Source organism: Lissotriton vulgaris, chromosome 10, assembly GCF_964263255.1.
Source record: "Lissotriton vulgaris chromosome 10, aLisVul1.2, whole genome shotgun sequence".
Lineage (NCBI taxonomy): Eukaryota > Metazoa > Chordata > Amphibia > Caudata > Salamandridae > Lissotriton > Lissotriton vulgaris.
The window spans coordinates 356,764,839-356,782,338 of NC_141698.1; positions in this window are offsets into that span (position 1 = coordinate 356,764,839).

Sequence of the window (17,500 nt, forward strand, 5' to 3'; positions counted from 1 at the left end):
GCCGTTGGGGTCTACGATAGGGGACACAATTGACCATAAAAATTCATATTACCTCATTCCCTCCTTGTCCCCTACGGACCATTCATGATATATCAATCCTCATTAATCTATCAATCTGTTCACGTAACATCATTTGCTCTTCTTCTTACGGCGTTTTGAATGAGGACTCGAATGAGGAATACATGATGTGGCGCACAAGCCGCAAATCGCTGGTCCACATTTCAGACATAGGCAACAACTGAATACTATGAGAAGGCCAATACCTAGGAAGGATAGGACTTTCCATCCCCAGGCTGACAACGTTGTCCAGAACCAACCGGACCAAGTCCAGGTGCCTGGATTCTGGTGTATCAGACATGCAATCTTATGAAGACGGGTAATGGCTCTATATACTGATGGCGCGTTTTCTGGAATGAAAACACAGCAGCTCGACCCGATGACCTTACAGGCTCCGCCCCTATCGGCCAGGATGACGTCAAGGACGAGACGATTTTGAAGAACAACAATCCGCATCGCAGACTGCTCCTCTGTTAAGTTGCCCAGGGCGGAAGTAGTTTCATTCACTACAGCTTCAAGGGTTCTAGTTAATTTTCGTATCAGTTTACTATTAAAGACAGCACCTAGGTAGGGAAAGAAACCTTTATTGAAATCTGTATATTGTTCCCATGCCGTTTCAGTATAGTCGACAATCGGGAGATCTCTCTGTGGTCTATTGTGTACTAGATGGGTGTTTCTATGATAATCAGGAGGGGCTAGGAAAACAGGTGGCAGAAGGAATGCAATATAACAGGTGCCATCCCAATCTAGAGGTAAGCGTATATATGCGGTATGACCACAAATGAAGTAGGAATGACGTGAAGCTTTAAAAGTAGACTTGCCCTTATCACTGAATTCGATCACAGTAGTACATCTACTATGACCCAGGTGTACTGAACCATTTTTTCTGACATATAATTCACCTTTGACTGGGAGTACGGACATGGCGGGCAAGACTGGTTCTGTTTCGGATTCAACACTGAGAATCATGAGGTTAAGTGTAAAGTTGCCTAATCCATATACTTCATTTTCTAGATCAGTTCCTGTCCTTTTGGGGAGACCCTCCTTGTCAGGGAAACAGACTTTATGCAAAACGACGTTCAGGTTTCCCCATACCCAGTTACCCTGGTAGACTACGGAGTCTGAATTCAAGGAATTAATCAAACTAAACCATGCCCCACAGGACCCATTATGTGTGAACGGGTACGGAAAAAGAGGCAGAACTCCTTTGTATTTCTGATAGGGAGGGAGTCGGCCGCATATCCAACAATTTGTAGCATTGCTGGTCTGATGGGAATGATGTAACATACTAATGAATGTATTGTTGCGCAGCGCAAGTCTGTAAGACAGCTCATGTGGGGGCAGTTCACTAAAAGAATGTTCGGCAGTGACGTTGAAGGGAGAATTTGCACGCTTGAATATAGGATGCTATATGTGTAGAAGCACACTTGCAGCAATAATCATAAGGCTCAGAAAAAACATAATCAATAAAGTCACAATACAGTGGCTGCGGCGAGATTTGCAATATTCACGTTTCTTGAGCTGTTTCTGTCTATCTCTCTCTCTGTTGGGGTCTAGGGGATACATGTCAGAAAACACGTCTAACCGATTCACCTAGGGGAGGACTTAAACAATTAAACTGTCTGACTTGCTAGACCTCAATTTTTCTTTATACTCCTGCTGTGGAGTTTTCTCTATCAGGGGAAGTTTAGAGTCACTAGAATCTGGACAGTCCTTAGAGGGGGAGGGTGAGTCAGTCTCTGTCAATGCACGAAATTTCTTCACGTGACTAGAGTGGAGCCACCCTTTGCGGCCCTCGACCTTGATTGCAGTCCTCGTGGTGAGAAGTACCAACTTCGGCGCCTGCCACCTGGGCTCCAGCGGACTTTTCCTGTCGAAATTTCTTACAAGTACAATGTCTCCTGGAACAACATCATGCGGCTTCACCTCGGTGTTGTCGGGAAAAGCTGCAGCGACCTGTGAACGACATGATTGTAGTGCAGACATCAAGGAGGCAAGGTAATCTGTCAACATATTACAATCGACATCAGTCATTTTTCTTGGCAAAGGCGTCCCCCACATATTCGGTGGCCTACCAAAGACCACCTCATACGGGGATAGCCCTGTTCTGGAATGTGCGACCATTCTCATATAAAAAAGGGCGACCGGCAAAGCTACGATCCAGTCGACACCCTTCTCCTTACAGATTTTTGCAAGACGAGTTTTCAGGGTCTGATTGTGTCTCTCTACGAGACCTGCTGCTTCAGGATGTCGGACACAGTGGAATTTCCATTGGTAGCCTAGCAGGAGTGATACCTGCTTCATAAGTTCGGACGAGAATGGCTGACCGTTGTCTGAGTACACAACACGGGGTAAACCATATCGAGGGAAGAATTCACGAACCAGCGGCTTGGCAGTGGTCGGAGCAGTGTAATCTGGGACTGGATATGCTTCTGTCCAACGGGAAAGTGCACATACAACTACGAGGACATATTTGAAACCTCAACAACGTTCCATCTGAATATAATCCATCTGGAGGACTTCAAAAGGGTGATCGGGAGGATGAAAACCACCTTGCTCTACTGGAACGCCTTTACCTGGGTTGAACTGACAACAAATCATGCAAGTACGCACTTTCTGTTTGGCTGCTGCTCGTAAGTGTTTATTAAACCAGAGATGTTGAATACTGTCTAACATGGCTTTTTCTCCTAAATGTGCTGGACTGTGTACGGTATTAATGATAACTTGAACCATAGAGTCGGGGAGAAACCATGTGGATTTTCCCTTCGTCAGCCATCCTTGATCTGTCTGAGTCCCTCCTAGTTCAATCCATTTCTTGATTTCATCTGGGGTAGCATGTGTCTGTATGTCAATTACATCTAGGGCGGGATCCTTAACGGTCATGCAATGTGTCGGTGTCGCGCCTATTGTCTTTGTCAGGTCAGTGGTGTGAATCTGATTCTGAGCTGTATGTTTTGCGGTTCGGTCTGCCAGGTCATTACCCTGGGAAATAGTATCTGTAACTTTTGTATGTGCCTTGCACTTCATGATGGATATCGCTGTAGGCAGATGTATTGCATCTAATAGAGTTTGAATGAGGGGACTGTGTTGAATTTTGGCACCGTGAGAAGTCAAAAAACCTCTCTCTCGCCAGAGGACACCGAAGTCGTGAACAACTCCGAATGCATAACGGGAATCTGTGTATATGTTAACTCTCTTGTTCTTGGCTTGAATACAGGCTTGTGTCAGAGCGATGAGCTCTGCTGCTTGTGCTGACAGGATGTCAATACAATTTGTTTCTATGACTTCGGTTTCTGTTGTGACTGCATAGGCGGCCACTAATTCTCCTGTACTTGTTCTCATACATGAACCATCCACGTAAAGTGTCAGGTCTGGATCTGGTAATGGAGTGTCTGTCAAGTCTTGTCTGGGTTTCGTCGTGATAGTAATGACTTCAATGCAATCATGTGCCAATGGGTCTGTTTCAGTTAATGGCAAAAGTGTAGCGGGATTCAATGTATTACAACGTCTAATCTCTATGTGTGGCTGAAATAGTGTCAATTCATAACCTGTCAATCTTGCTATAGTCAAGTGTTGAGTCTGTGTTCGATTTAAAAGAACTTCCACGGAGTGTGGAACTTGTACTGTCAATGGATGTCCTAACACTATTGAATCGCTTTGTCTGATTGCTAGAGCTGTTGCTGCAACTGATTTCAAGCACGCAGGCAGAGCCTGGGCTACTGGATCCAATGTACTAGAGAAGTAAGCACACGGTTTGTGTGAACCTGCTTGATCCTGTGTGAGTACCGACAATGCAGTACCTTCACGTTCTGTGACAAAAAGTGTAAAAGGCTTACTGTAGCATGGTGTTGCTAAAACTGGTGCTTGACATAAGGCTTTCTTTAAGTCGTCAAAAGCTTGTGTATGTTCCTGAGTCCAAGGGAGGACAGTCGAAGACGCTGCCTCCTGAGTTGTTAACTGGATGAGTGGCTTTGCTAGAAATGCATACTGAGGGATCCATTGTCTGCAGTAAGAAGTGAGGCCTATAAAAGCCCGCACCTCCTTTTGTGTCCTGGGTGGTGACATACCTGCAATTAACTGGATGCGATCGGGCGTTAGCTGTCTCCCCCATTTGGACAGCAAGTGGCCTAAGTAAACAACTTGCTGAACACAGAATTGCAGCTTCGAAGGGGATACCTTGTGCCCCTTGTCAGCCAGGAAATGTAAAACCGTCAGTGACGCTAGTTCACATTCAGGTTCGCTTCGAGCGGTGATCAGCAGATCATCGACATACTGTAGTAGGGTGGTGTTTTCAGGCATGTGTATACTGTCGAGTTGTCTTTTCAGTGCTTGACTATAGATGCTGGGGCTTTCTGTGAATCCTTGAGGTGCGCGTGCAAATTTGAAGCTTCATCCATTTAAACAGAATCCGAAAAGGTATTGGCTTTCCGGATCAATTGGGACACTAAAGAAGGCGTTCTTAAGATCAATAACAGTAAAGAACGTTGCTTCAGAATCAATAGCTGTCAATAGAGATGAGATATCTGGGACCACAGGGTACTGTGGTACAATGCATTTATTCAATTCGCGCAAGTCAATAACTAATCGGTAAACTGGTGGTGCATTGGGATCTGTACGTTTAAGAATTGGAATGATAGGAGAATTACATAAATTCGAGTTGGTTTCTACAACCACTCCTTGTGCAATGAGCTCTTCAATGATTTTCAGTAAAGCCACTACAGCATCGGGGGGTAACTTGTATTGTCGAATTCGTGGTAAAACAACACCTGGCTTGAGTGTGACTCGATACGGTGTAATGTGCATACAACCTACATCAGTGGGGCCTTGCGCCCATAAATGTGCAGGTACATTCTGCAATCGGGGATCAATATCTCTCAACACATAGTGACCTTTAAAGTCACGTAGAAACAACCGTATTCCTTCCGGAGAACAGCAAATAACAGCTCCTAGAGCTTTCAGAGTCTTGATACCTAACAAGTTTTCTGGACATGACTTTGTGAGCAGTAAATCTGTAGTACGTGTCAATGGACCGACTGCAAGGGGAAGTGGTTGCGATACTTCATTAATAATAGGCTTGCCTGAAAAACCAAGGGAAACATTCTGTGAGCCTGAGAGGGGTGCCCCTGGGACCTCGTCATGACTTATTGTTGTTCGGCTTGCCCCTGTATCAATTAAAAACTTTCTGTCTTTCCCTAATACTTGACTGTGTACATAAGGACCCTCTTGATCTACAGGAACCTCAATAAGAGGCAAGCCAACTTCCCTCTCTAGGCTGTTTCATGTGTATCGCTGATAATCGGGATAATCAGTCTGGGCATACTGGTACATCTGCTGTGATGCATGTTGAGTTGCAGCAATCGGTTGGGGTTGTGGCACTGCTACTGTCTGTACTGTCTGTTGTGAGGCTTGCATAGGCTGGATATTCTGTGGTACTTGTTGTTGGACCTGGTCCTGTCTAGGAGGACGCGGTCTCTCTTTAGTTTTTCCAGTAAGTATATTATGTTTTAAAACTGCACAATCGTTTATATAGTGACCTGGCTGTTTGCAATAGTTGCATGTCCCTTTAACAGGAGCTGTTGAATTATTAGACTGTATAGTGCCCTTTTTCTGACCGTCAGCTGGAACTGACTGAGCAACTAACATTTTCATTTTCGTGTCTTTCATGCGTCTCTGTTCGTGTTCATGTTCCTCTCTAATTCTGTTCTGGTGATACTGTAACATTTGTAACATTTGTGAAGGTGTATTTGCTTGCCATGTGCTCTCGACTTTCTGTACACGATTCTTAACTTGGGGCAGGGAATTTTCGACTAGCTTTGTTACGAAAAGATGTGGATATGACTCGCTACTTGCTTTCAGGCCACTATTAATACCAAAACATTTCTCAAATCGGGAAAAAAAGTCACTAGTGTCTTCATCGGGTTTCTGTTTACAGGCTGAGATTGCATCCCAGTCCTCCTTTTTAGTTGCTAATAAACGTGGCAATACTTGCACTAACAATCCTGGTAATGCTTTAGATTTGTCCCCTAGCCCTGTTCCTGGGGTACGAATCTTTTCTTCGTCTTCTAATGCAGCCCAATCAATCTTTTGGTCTCCTACCTCCCAATCCTTTTCTTTGAGTTTCTCGTAAATACCGGCAGGCATTAACACTTTCAATATTTTCATAATGTCGGGGTAGGTATAATCCCCCATGAGTAACATGTCTTTGATTTCGCGGTGAAAACCTGCTGGGTCTTTATCGTGACAGGGCACTAATTTCTTCATTTCTAACAGTTCCATTTTCGTTATGGGCGTGTACACAAACACGCGTCTAAGGGTATTATCAGCATTCTGGACTGGATGCACTTCTCGCAAGGGGTTCTGTCTGTCTATGTAATACGTTTTTCTGTCTACGGGTGGAGCTGGAACAAACCGTGTATTCAGGAAAGTATTATACCTGTGTCGATGTTCTAGAATTACTTTAATCAAGTCAGTACCTAGACCTCTCCATTGTGGCGAGAGTAGTTCTATTAATATATCAGGTAAGGGACCTGGATCAGAATGTTGGCCTTTGAATAATGTAATGAGATGCTGAACCATATATATGCCAGCTAATTTCTGTTCATCAGGGGAAAGGTTTAAAAAGGTCTGCACTAAACCATCATCACTATATTTATCAGGATCGTCAGTCCATTGTACGGCTGACCTGGCCAATTCTTGTTCATCCATGGAATTGAGTACATGGTACCCCATTCGTTCCTGAAGTATTCTATCAGCGGCCTGAAATAGATGTTCGAGGGTCTTTGCATTTGACATGGCAGCTTGAAAGATTCTTTTACTTTCCGGACGTACCGGACGCATTGAATTATTATAGGGTCTTCCCTTACCTACATATGCTATCATTTCTCTAGCTGGTAATTGTGATTGTCCTGTTGCCGTTTCTGGTGTCTCCTCCTCCCCTGAGGATTCGACCTTGTCTGAATCTATTTCTGTTTCCGGCTGTCTTCTTTCATGTATTTTTATTACTGCATTTCTGATCCTTCGGTACATGTTTTCTATACAACTCTGTTTATCATGTTTCCCGTCTGCTATATTCTGACCCCATTTGTTAAGTGCTCTCATTTCTTCCGGGTCTACACCCGGCCTATCTTGTTCTCGTATTAGGCAGTTTATGAAAAACCGTAATATCTTGGCTTGAGTGTCAACTTTCTGGTAAGCCATGGTCTCGCCAATACTTTCAGGGCCCTCCCCTGTTTGAACAAAATGATATATTCTGTCTAGATGATCAACCATTCCTGGTAGTAACAGTAAAAAGTTTGTAATCCGTCTTAGTCGTACTGATGACAACATCATTCTGTCGTCATTTTTACCGGGTACTGGATCATATCTACAGTCTGAGAGACGTTCTCTAAATATGTCATAATCGGCTGCTTGAGGTGTACGTTGTTGCGCTAGATCCCTATAAGTCAATCGGTGTGCTGGTGGCGGTGTTTGAAAACCTGTCGCACCTCCCGAGGTGCCAGGACCAAAAGGATTTAATGGGTTAGTGATCGGAAGAACAGGTGCAGGAAAGGTTGGGGGAATAGGTGCAGGGGGTGGAACGGGAGAAGGAGTTCGTTGCGGAGGTGGGAGTAGATGATTTCGGGGTGGAGTACCATCAGCGGGTGGTGGTTGAGCATGTGGATTTGTATATGCGGGAGCTACGTCGTCTAGATAGGAAGAAAGGAATATGTCCTTTGTGGTCTTGTGATGTACTTTAGTCTGGAGTAAGGGAGGGGGCAGATCCTACGGTATTTCCGGAGTGGCCTTAGGTAAACCCTCGGTCAGCAAAGGATACATACCATTCATAAGAGTGTTTCGTTGTCGGTCTACTTGTTCTGCTTTTACTCGTATCCCCTCCTCAACTAGTACGTTTTCTTGGGCTTTGTCTGAATCCTCTTTATGTTTCTCTGCTTTTCTGAGTGCTTTCTCTGTGCGTCTGTGCGATTCTTTACGCCATAGTTCAATGGCGTCCTTCTGTGATTGCCTGGCTTTCTTTTTCCATAACGCTTCCTCTACTCTCATGATGCACTCGGCATCCCATGTCCCTGCAGCGGGCCATCTTTGATTCTCTGCTAAATCTTTAGTATAGTCTACCCACAAATCGAGATATAATACAGCATCTAGGCCGTGTTTGTGGTACATAAAGTGCCCTGGAGTGTCCCTAGGTGGAACGGGCACTGCTTCTTCTAGAATCCCTTTTCTAGTTCCTATCTGTCTTAGTTTGGAGAACAGCGGCATGTTTAAGTCGTGCTACTCTGGGCTTGATACTTACTCGAACTTGGACACAACTAATACAGTAAATACAATAATGCAGATCGAACAATCACTCATACCACGACATTAAAACATACTAAAACATTTCAGAGCGAACAATAATGATTAGAATAAAACTAGTTAATTGCATACTGGATATACTGCTAAACAGTACAGATACACCGCTAAACAGTGCAGACCGGGTCTGTGTACCCAAACCCGTCTTGACCGGCACAAATTAATGCGCTCGTCTAGATGCGTCCCCAGCAACGGTACTCACCGGGAAGCACGGAACAGAAGGCCTCGGAAACTCGACACTGGACTGGACTCGACTGGACTCGACTCGTGACATAAGCACTTCGGAACTTCGAAACTGGTGGGCCTCCGGATACCTCGGACTTTGCTCTCTCAGCTAGGCTCTGGTCGGGATCCTCCGCACTCCTCACCGCCTCGTCTGGGTGTCGATCGCAGCCTCGGTCACCTCCGTTGGCCTGAGGGAGATACAGGAAATCCTGCGGGTACGCGTAGTTGTCCGTCAGCGCTGTGGCAGGGGACAGGGCCTGCAACGCACCGCCGGCGCGTGGGGTGGGGGAGGGGTCCCTGTTTGGGCGCCAAATTATGTGGTAAATTTTAATTACCTATACGGAATTTATGCGGTAAAGTTCAATAAGAATAACTCAGTCAAAATGAAGAGGCAGAATCCGTGGTATCTGAGGTTTGAATGGGGTTTTATTCCTTAAAAAGGAATTGGTTCGAACCAAGGTAGCATGACTCATCGCCACGAGGGTTCAGAGTGGGAATTGCAATGGACATGTACAATGATTTATTAACAAGTAATCATATATATAGTCATTTCATACAGTAACATTGAATGCAGAAGGCGTAACAGCTGAGAGAAACGAGATAAGAGCAGAAATACGTAACAGGAGGCGTGCACCAGGGCGTACACGAAGGTGTGTGCAAGAAACGTCACATAGAGGTGTCATAAGTGGGTGGATCCCTAGAAGGATCCTGCAGAGTCAGCTAGAACATGTGGCAGGGATGTGCGCGCAGCAGCATGACGTATGATTGACGTGTAACTGGAGGGTGAAGGGGACTTGACATTTAGCCCTACATGTGGAGACAGAAGTCTGGAGTGTCAGAACAACCTAATCCCAAATCATATCTAATATCTTGTGTTTGAGGAACTGTATTATCTAGAAGGAAAGGTCTCTTGGGCAGAGGCTATTCTATACTGACTGCTAGTGCGTGCATATGCGACTGCGTGTCTACATGTAAAGCAAGGGGGCCATGGGCCTACCATGGTAACAGAGGCTATGAATTACTTGCATGGAGACAGAAAGGCCGGGCCCTTTGCTCTGCAGCTGGGAAGGATGTTTACCTAAACTACTAGACAGGAATGTATTTTTCGAGGAGCGGAGCAGATAACTTGAAGGCTGAATACAGTCTTGGCAGGCCGGCAGGCTGAGCCAGGCACCGCTGGCCGCGCAGCGAGTGAGTGAAAGGTCATGGATACAGATGCAGGTTCAGGCTGCAGCTTCCAGAGGCAGAAGGCAGGAGAAAGCTTGAATGGCGGAAAACAAGGCCCAACTCGCCAGGGCCAGAAAAACATGAAAGTGCACCATGTAAAGACGTTGGCAAGGCACACTTAGGAACTGAATATCGGACCCATTCATGGTGGATCTGAAAGAGGACATATTAACGTTGGACGCAAATGTATTTGCGTCTTCATAGCTGGTTGTGGAGGGAACTTACATGTACTAGAAGCATGTACATGGAGCCATTGGGGTCTACGATAGGGGACACAATTGACCATAAAAATTCATATTACCTCAGTCTGCCAAAGACATCTTTCTATCGAAGTCCTCATATAGGTGCTAGAGTTGTGCAGAGAGTACCAGCAAATGAGGCATAGGATGGAAAGAAGTCTGCTAGGTTGAAATCTAAATTGAGATTATAATTTTTAGTGAGCTTTGGATTGTCACAATATTAGACACGCCATAGTACTAATAATTGATGCTTTATAAAAATCTTTTTTTGGTAGTGTTGCATTTGGTTTGGAAATATTCAAGTTCTGAAAAATTGACTAACAGTGGACTTTTCCATCTGCAGATTATACTGAATGGCCAACAGAGGCAGTGTTGCAGAGGAATATTTCTCTGCTTGCTGAGAGAAAAAAAAAAAGAAAAGTCATTCCTCAGCCTTCTCCATGCCTCGATAAGTATACATGGTAAGTCAAATTCTCATTTAATATTTTTGCCATTAATAAAAAGTTCATACCATCTGATGGCTCTCAGTGCCTTTTAGTGGGGTCCTCCACATTTATATAATCTTCTAAGACGGTAGCAATATGGGTGAAGCTATGGCCATCATGAAAGTTTATCAAAGACTTTGACTGTCTATGTGGCTGACAACATCTTCTTTAGATACTTGTGCAGGCAATTTCTCCTCTGAGTTAATTGCCATCTTTCAGACTGGAATGAGGTTTCTTAGGTTAGAGCAATTGACTTACTTTCAGATGGAGGGAAGCTATTTAACCTGTTTTCCTGCTCTCTGTGAGTGCGACTCTGATACTCAAGATGGACTGGTATTTAGAAACTGTGTTCTTCTAACTCTAGCCCTCTTTAAATAGGAGCCCAATGCTTTCAATGGTGCAGAGTATTTTCCCATTACACCTCCTACTTGCTGTGCTGTCTTATTCCCAGATACTTCCCTAGTGTGTAATTGCTGATGTCTGGTCCTCCGGTGTAATCGTCACCCAGGGTGATTGATCAAGTGGTGCCATTACATCACAAAGCTACAGCAGGATCTCATCTCACATGAGGGCCAATCAGTTGCCTCTTCTAACTCTAGTCCTCTTTAAATAGGAGCACAATGCCTTTACTGGTTCAGTGTACTTTCCCATTACACCTCCTACTTGCTGTGCAGTCATATTTACAGGTAGTTACCTAGTGTGTAATTGCTGATGTCTGGTCCTCCGGTGTAATCGTCACCCAGGGCGATTGGTCAAGTGGTGCCATTACATCACAAAGCTACAGCAGGATATCATCTAACATGAGGGCTAATCAGTTGCCTAGTACGCAATAGGATACATGTATCATGGTATAGCAAAGGGAGCAATGTAGACAGGATGCCCAGCTGAAGACTAAGGTGGTGAGATGAAATGACCTAGGCCATTATTTGAAACGTATACATTTGATTGAAGGAGTGGTTGATCATAACATTCTGGAGTTCTCTATAGGTTAGCTGATAGGGATGTGCTAAAATTAAGATGTTGGAATCTGTTATTCATAGTTTTTATTATTCCCACAAACCGTAGCGTAAACCTTCCTCCCTTAACATATCAGAACACTGAATTGCTATGGTGTACCATAACCTTTAATAATTCCTGTGAGAAGGGCACACTATCTTTTGTCTGCCAAAGACATCTTTCTATCGAAGTCCTCATATAGGTGCTAGAGTTGTGTAGAGAGTACCAGCAAATGAGGCATAGGATGGAAAGAAGTCTGCTAGGTTGAAATCTAAATTGAGATTATAATTTTTAGTGAGCTTTGGATTGTCACAATATTAGACATGCCATAGTACTAATAATTGATGCTTTATAAAAATCTTTTTTGGTAGTGTTGCATTTGGTTTGGAAATATTCAAGTTCTAAAAATTGACTAACAGTGGACTTTTCCATCTGCAGATTATACTGAATGGCCAACAGAGGCAGTGTTGCAGAGGAATATTTCTCTGCTTGCTGAGAGAAAAAAAAAAGAAAAGTCATTCCTCAGCCTTCTCCATGCCTCGATAAGTATACATGGTAAGTCAAATTCTCATTTAATATTTTTGCCAGTAATAAAAAGTTCATACCATCTGATGGCTCTCAGTGCCTTTTAGTGGGGTCTTCCACATTTATATAATCTTCTAAGACGGTAGCAATATGGGTGAAGCTATGGCCATCATGAAAGTTTATCCAAGACTTTGACTGTCTATGTGGCTGACAACATCTTCTTTAGATACTTGTGCAGGCAATTTCTCCTCTGAGTTAATTACCATCTTTCAGGCTGGAATGAGGTTTCTTAGGTTAGAGCAATTGACTTACTTTCAGATGGAGGGAAGCTATTTAACCTGTTTTCCTGCTCTCTGTGAGTGGGACTCTGATACTCAAGATGGACTGGTATTTAGAAACTGTGTTCTTCTAACTCTAGCCCTCTTTAAATAGGAGCCCAATGCTTTCAATGGTGCAGAGTACTTTCCCATTACACCTCCTACTTGCTGTGCTGTCTTATTCCCAGATACTTCCCTAGTGTGTAATTGCTGATGTCTGGTCCTCCGGTGTAATCGTCACCCAGGGTGATTGATCAAGTGGTGCACTTACATCACAAAGCTACAGCAGGATGTCATCTCACATGAGGGCCAATCAGTTGCCTCTTCTAACTCTAGTCCTCTTTAAATAGGAGCACAAAGCTTTTAATGGTTCAGTGTACTTTCCCATTACACCTCCTACTTGCTGTGCAGTCATATTTATAGGTAGTTACCTAGTGTGTAATTGCTGATTTCTGGTCCTCCGGTGTAATCGTCACCCAGGGCGATTGGTCAAGTGGTGCCATTACATCACAAAGCTACAGCAGGATATCATCTAACATGAGGGACAATCAGTTGCCTAGTACGCAATAGGATACATGTATCATGGTATAGCAAAGGGAGCAATTTAGACAGAATGCCCAGCTGAAGACTAAGGTGGTGAGATGAAATGACCTAGGCCATTATTTGAAACGTATACATTTGATTGAAGGAGTGGTTGATCATAACATTCTGGAGTTCTCTATAGGTTAGCTGATAGGGATGTGCTAAAATTAAGATGTTGGAATCTGTTATTCATAGTTTTTATTATTCCCACAAACCGTAGCGTAAACCTTCCTCCCTTAACATATCAGAACACTGAATTGCTATGGTGTACCATAACCTATAATAATTCCTGTGAGAAGGGCACACTATCTCTTGTCTGCCAAAGACATCTTTCTATCGGAATCCTCATATAGGTGCTAGAGTTGTGTAGAGAGTACCAGCAAATGAGGCATAGGATGGAAAGAAGTCTGCTAGGTTGAAATCTAAATTGAGATTATAATTTTTAGTGAGCTTTGGATTGTCACAATATTAGACATGCCATAGTACTAATAATTGATGCTTTATAAAAATCTTTTTTGGTAGTGTTGCATTTGGTATGGAAATATTCAAGTTCTAAAAATTGACTAACAGTGGACTTTTCCATCTGCAGATTATACTGAATGGCCAACAGAGGCAGTGTTGCAGAGGAATATTTCTCTGCTTGCTGACAGAAAAAAAAAAGAAAAGTCATTCCTCAGCCTTCTCCATGCCTCGATAAGTATACATGGTAAGTCAAATTCTCATTTAATATTTTTGCCATTAATAAAAAGTTCATACCATCTGATGGCTCTCAGTGCCTTTTAGTGGGGTCTTCCACATTTATATAATCTTCTAAGACGGTAGCAATATGGGTGAAGCTATGGCCATCATGAAAGTTTATCAAAGACTTTGACTGTCTATGTGGCTGACAACATCTTCTTTAGATACTTGTGCAGGCAATTTCTCCTCTGAGTTAATTACCATCTTTCAGGCTGGAATGAGGTTTCTTAGGTTAGAGCAATTGACTTACTTTCAGATGGAGGGAAGCTATTTAACCTGTTTTCCTGCTCTCTGTGAGTGCGACTCTGATACTCAAGATGGACTGGTATTTAGAAACTGTGTTCTTCTAACTCTAGCCCTCTTTAAATAGGAGCCTAATGCTTTCAATGGTGCAGAGTACTTTCCCATTACACCTCCTACTTGCTGTGCTGTCTTATTCCCAGATACTTCCCTAGTGTGTAATTGCTGATGTCCGGTCCTCCGGTGTAATCGTCACCCAGGGTGATTGATCAAGTGGTGCCATTACATCACAAAGCTACAGCAGGATGTCATCTCACATGAGGGCCAATAAGTTGCCTCTTCTAACTCTAGTCCTCTTTAAATAGGAGCACAATGCTTTTAATGGTTCAGTGTACTTTCCCATTACACCTCCTACTTGCTGTGCAGTCATATTTACAGGTAGTTACCTAGTGTGTAATTGCTGATGTCTGGTCCTCCGGTGTAATCGTCACCCAGGGCGATTGGTCAAGTGGTGCCATTACATCACAAAGCTACAGCAGGATATCATCTAACATGAGGGCCAATCAGTTGCCTAGTACGCAATAGGATACATGTATCATGGTATAGCAAAGAGAGCAATGTAGACAGGATGCCCAGCTGAAGACTAAGGTGGTGAGATGAAATGACCTAGGCCATTATTTGAAACGTATACATGTGATTGAAGGAGTGGTTGATCATAACATTCTGGAGTTCTCTATAGGTAAGCTGATAGGGATGTGCTAAAATTAAGATGTTGGAATCTGTTATTCATAGTTTTTATTATTCCCACAAACCGTAGGGTAAACCTTCCTCCCTTAACATATCAGAACACTGAATTGCTATGGTGTACCATAACCTATAATAATTCCCGTGAGAAGATCACACTATCTCTTGTCTGCCAAAGACATCTTTCTATCGAAGTCCTCATATAGGTGATAGAGTTGTGTAGAGAGTACCAGCAAATGAGGCATAGGATGGAAAGAAGTCTGCTAGGTTGAAATCTAAATTGAGATTATAATTTTTAGTGAGCTTTGGATTGTCACAATATTAGACATGCCATAGTACTAATAATTGATGCTTTATAAAAATCTTTTTTGGTAGTGTTGCATTTGGTATGGAAATATTCAAGTTCTAAAAATTGACTAACAGTGGACTTTTCCATCTGCAGATTATACTGAATGGCCAACAGAGGCAGTGTTGCAGAGGAATATTTCTCTGCTTGCTGACAGAAAAAAAAAAGAAAAGTCATTCCTCAGCCTTCTCCATGCCTCGATAAGTATACATGGTAAGTCAAATTCTCATTTAATATTTTTGCCATTAATAAAAAGTTCATACCATCTGATGGCTCTCAGTGCCTTTTAGTGGGGTCTTCCACATTTATATAATCTTCTAAGACGGTAGCAATATGGGTGAAGCTATGGCCATCATGAAAGTTTATCAAAGACTTTGACTGTCTATGTGGCTGACAACATCTTCTTTAGATACTTGTGCAGGCAATTTCTCCTCTGAGTTAATTACCATCTTTCAGGCTGGAATGAGGTTTCTTAGGTTAGAGCAATTGACCTACTTTCAGATGGAGGGAAGCTATTTAACCTGTTTTCCTGCTCTCTGTGAGTGGGACTCTGATACTCAAGATGGACTGGTATTTAGAAACTGTGTTCTTCTAACTCTAGCCCTCTTTAAATAGGAGCCCAGTGCTTTCAATGGTGCAGAGTACTTTCCCATTACACCTCCTACTTGCTGTGCTGTCTTATTCCCAGATACTTCCCTAGTGTGTAATTGCTGATGTCCGGTCCTCCGGTGTAATCGTCACCCAGGGTGATTGATCAAGTGGTGCCATTACATCACAAAGCTACAGCAGGATGTCATCTCACATGAGGGCCAATAAGTTGCCTCTTCTAAATCTAGTCCTCTTTAAATAGGAGCACAATGCTTTTAATGGTTCAGTGTACTTTCCCATTACACCTCCTACTTGCTGTGCAGTCATATTTACAGGTAGTTACCTAGTGTGTAATTGCTGATGTCTGGTCCTCCGGTGTAATCGTCACCCAGGGCGATTGGTCAAGTGGTGCCATTACATCACAAAGCTACAGCAGGATATCATCTAACATGAGGGCCAATCAGTTGCCTAGTACGCAATAGGATACATGTATCATGGTATAGCAAAGAGAGCAATGTAGACAGGATGCCCAGCTGAAGACTAAGGTGGTGAGATGAAATGACCTAGGCCATTATTTGAAACGTATACATGTGATTGAAGGAGTGGTTGATCATAACATTCTGGAGTTCTCTATAGGTAAGCTGATAGGGATGTGCTAAAATTAAGATGTTGGAATCTGTTATTCATAGTTTTTATTATTCCCACAAACCGTAGGGTAAACCTTCCTCCCTTAACATATCAGAACACTGAATTGCTATGGTGTACCATAACCTATAATAATTCCCGTGAGAAGATCACACTATCTCTTGTCTGCCAAAGACATCTTTCTATCGAAGTCCTCATATAGGTGATAGAGTTGTGTAGAGAGTACCAGCAAATGAGGCATAGGATGGAAAGAAGTCTGCTAGGTTGAAATCTAAATTGAGATTATAATTTTTAGTGAGCTTTGGATTGTCACAATATTAGACATGCCATAGTACTAATAATTGATGCTTTATAAAAATCTTTTTTTGGTAGTGTTGCATTTGGTTTGGAAATATTCAAGTTCTAAAAATTGACTAACAGTGGACTTTTCCATCTGCAGATTATACTGAATGGCCAACAGAGGCAGTGTTGCAGAGGAATATTTCTCTGCTTGCTGAGAGAAAAAAAAAAGAAAAGTCATTCCTCAGCCTTCTCCATGCCTCGATAAGTATACATGGTAAGTCAAATTCTCATTTAATATTTTTGCCATTAATAAAAAGTTCATACCATCTGATGGCTCTCAGTGCCTTTTAGTGGGGTCTTCCACATTTATATAATCTTCTAAGACGGTAGCAATATGGGTGAAGCTATGGCCATCATGAAAGTTTATCAAAGACTTTGACTGTCTATGTGGCTGACAAAATCTTCTTTAGATATTTGTGCAGGCAATTTCTCCTCTGAGTTAATTACCATCTTTCAGGCTGGAATGAGGTTTCTTAGGTTAGAGCAATTGACTTACTTTCAGATGGAGGGAAGCTATTTAACCTGTGTTCCTGCTCTCTGTGAGTGGGACTCTGATACTCAAGATGGACTGGTATTTAGAAACTGTGTTCTTCTAACTCTAGCCCTCTTTAAATAGGAGCCCAATGCTTTCAATGGTGCAGAGTACTTTCCCATTACACCTCCTACTTGCTGTGCTGTCTTATTCCCAGATACTTCCCTAGTGTGTAATTGCTGATGTCTGGTCCTCCGGTGTAATCGTCACCCAGGGTGATTGATCAAGTGGTGCACTTACATCACAAAGCTACAGCAGGATGTCATCTCACATGAGGGCCAATCAGTTGCCTCTTCTAACTCTAGTCCTCTTTAAATAGGAGC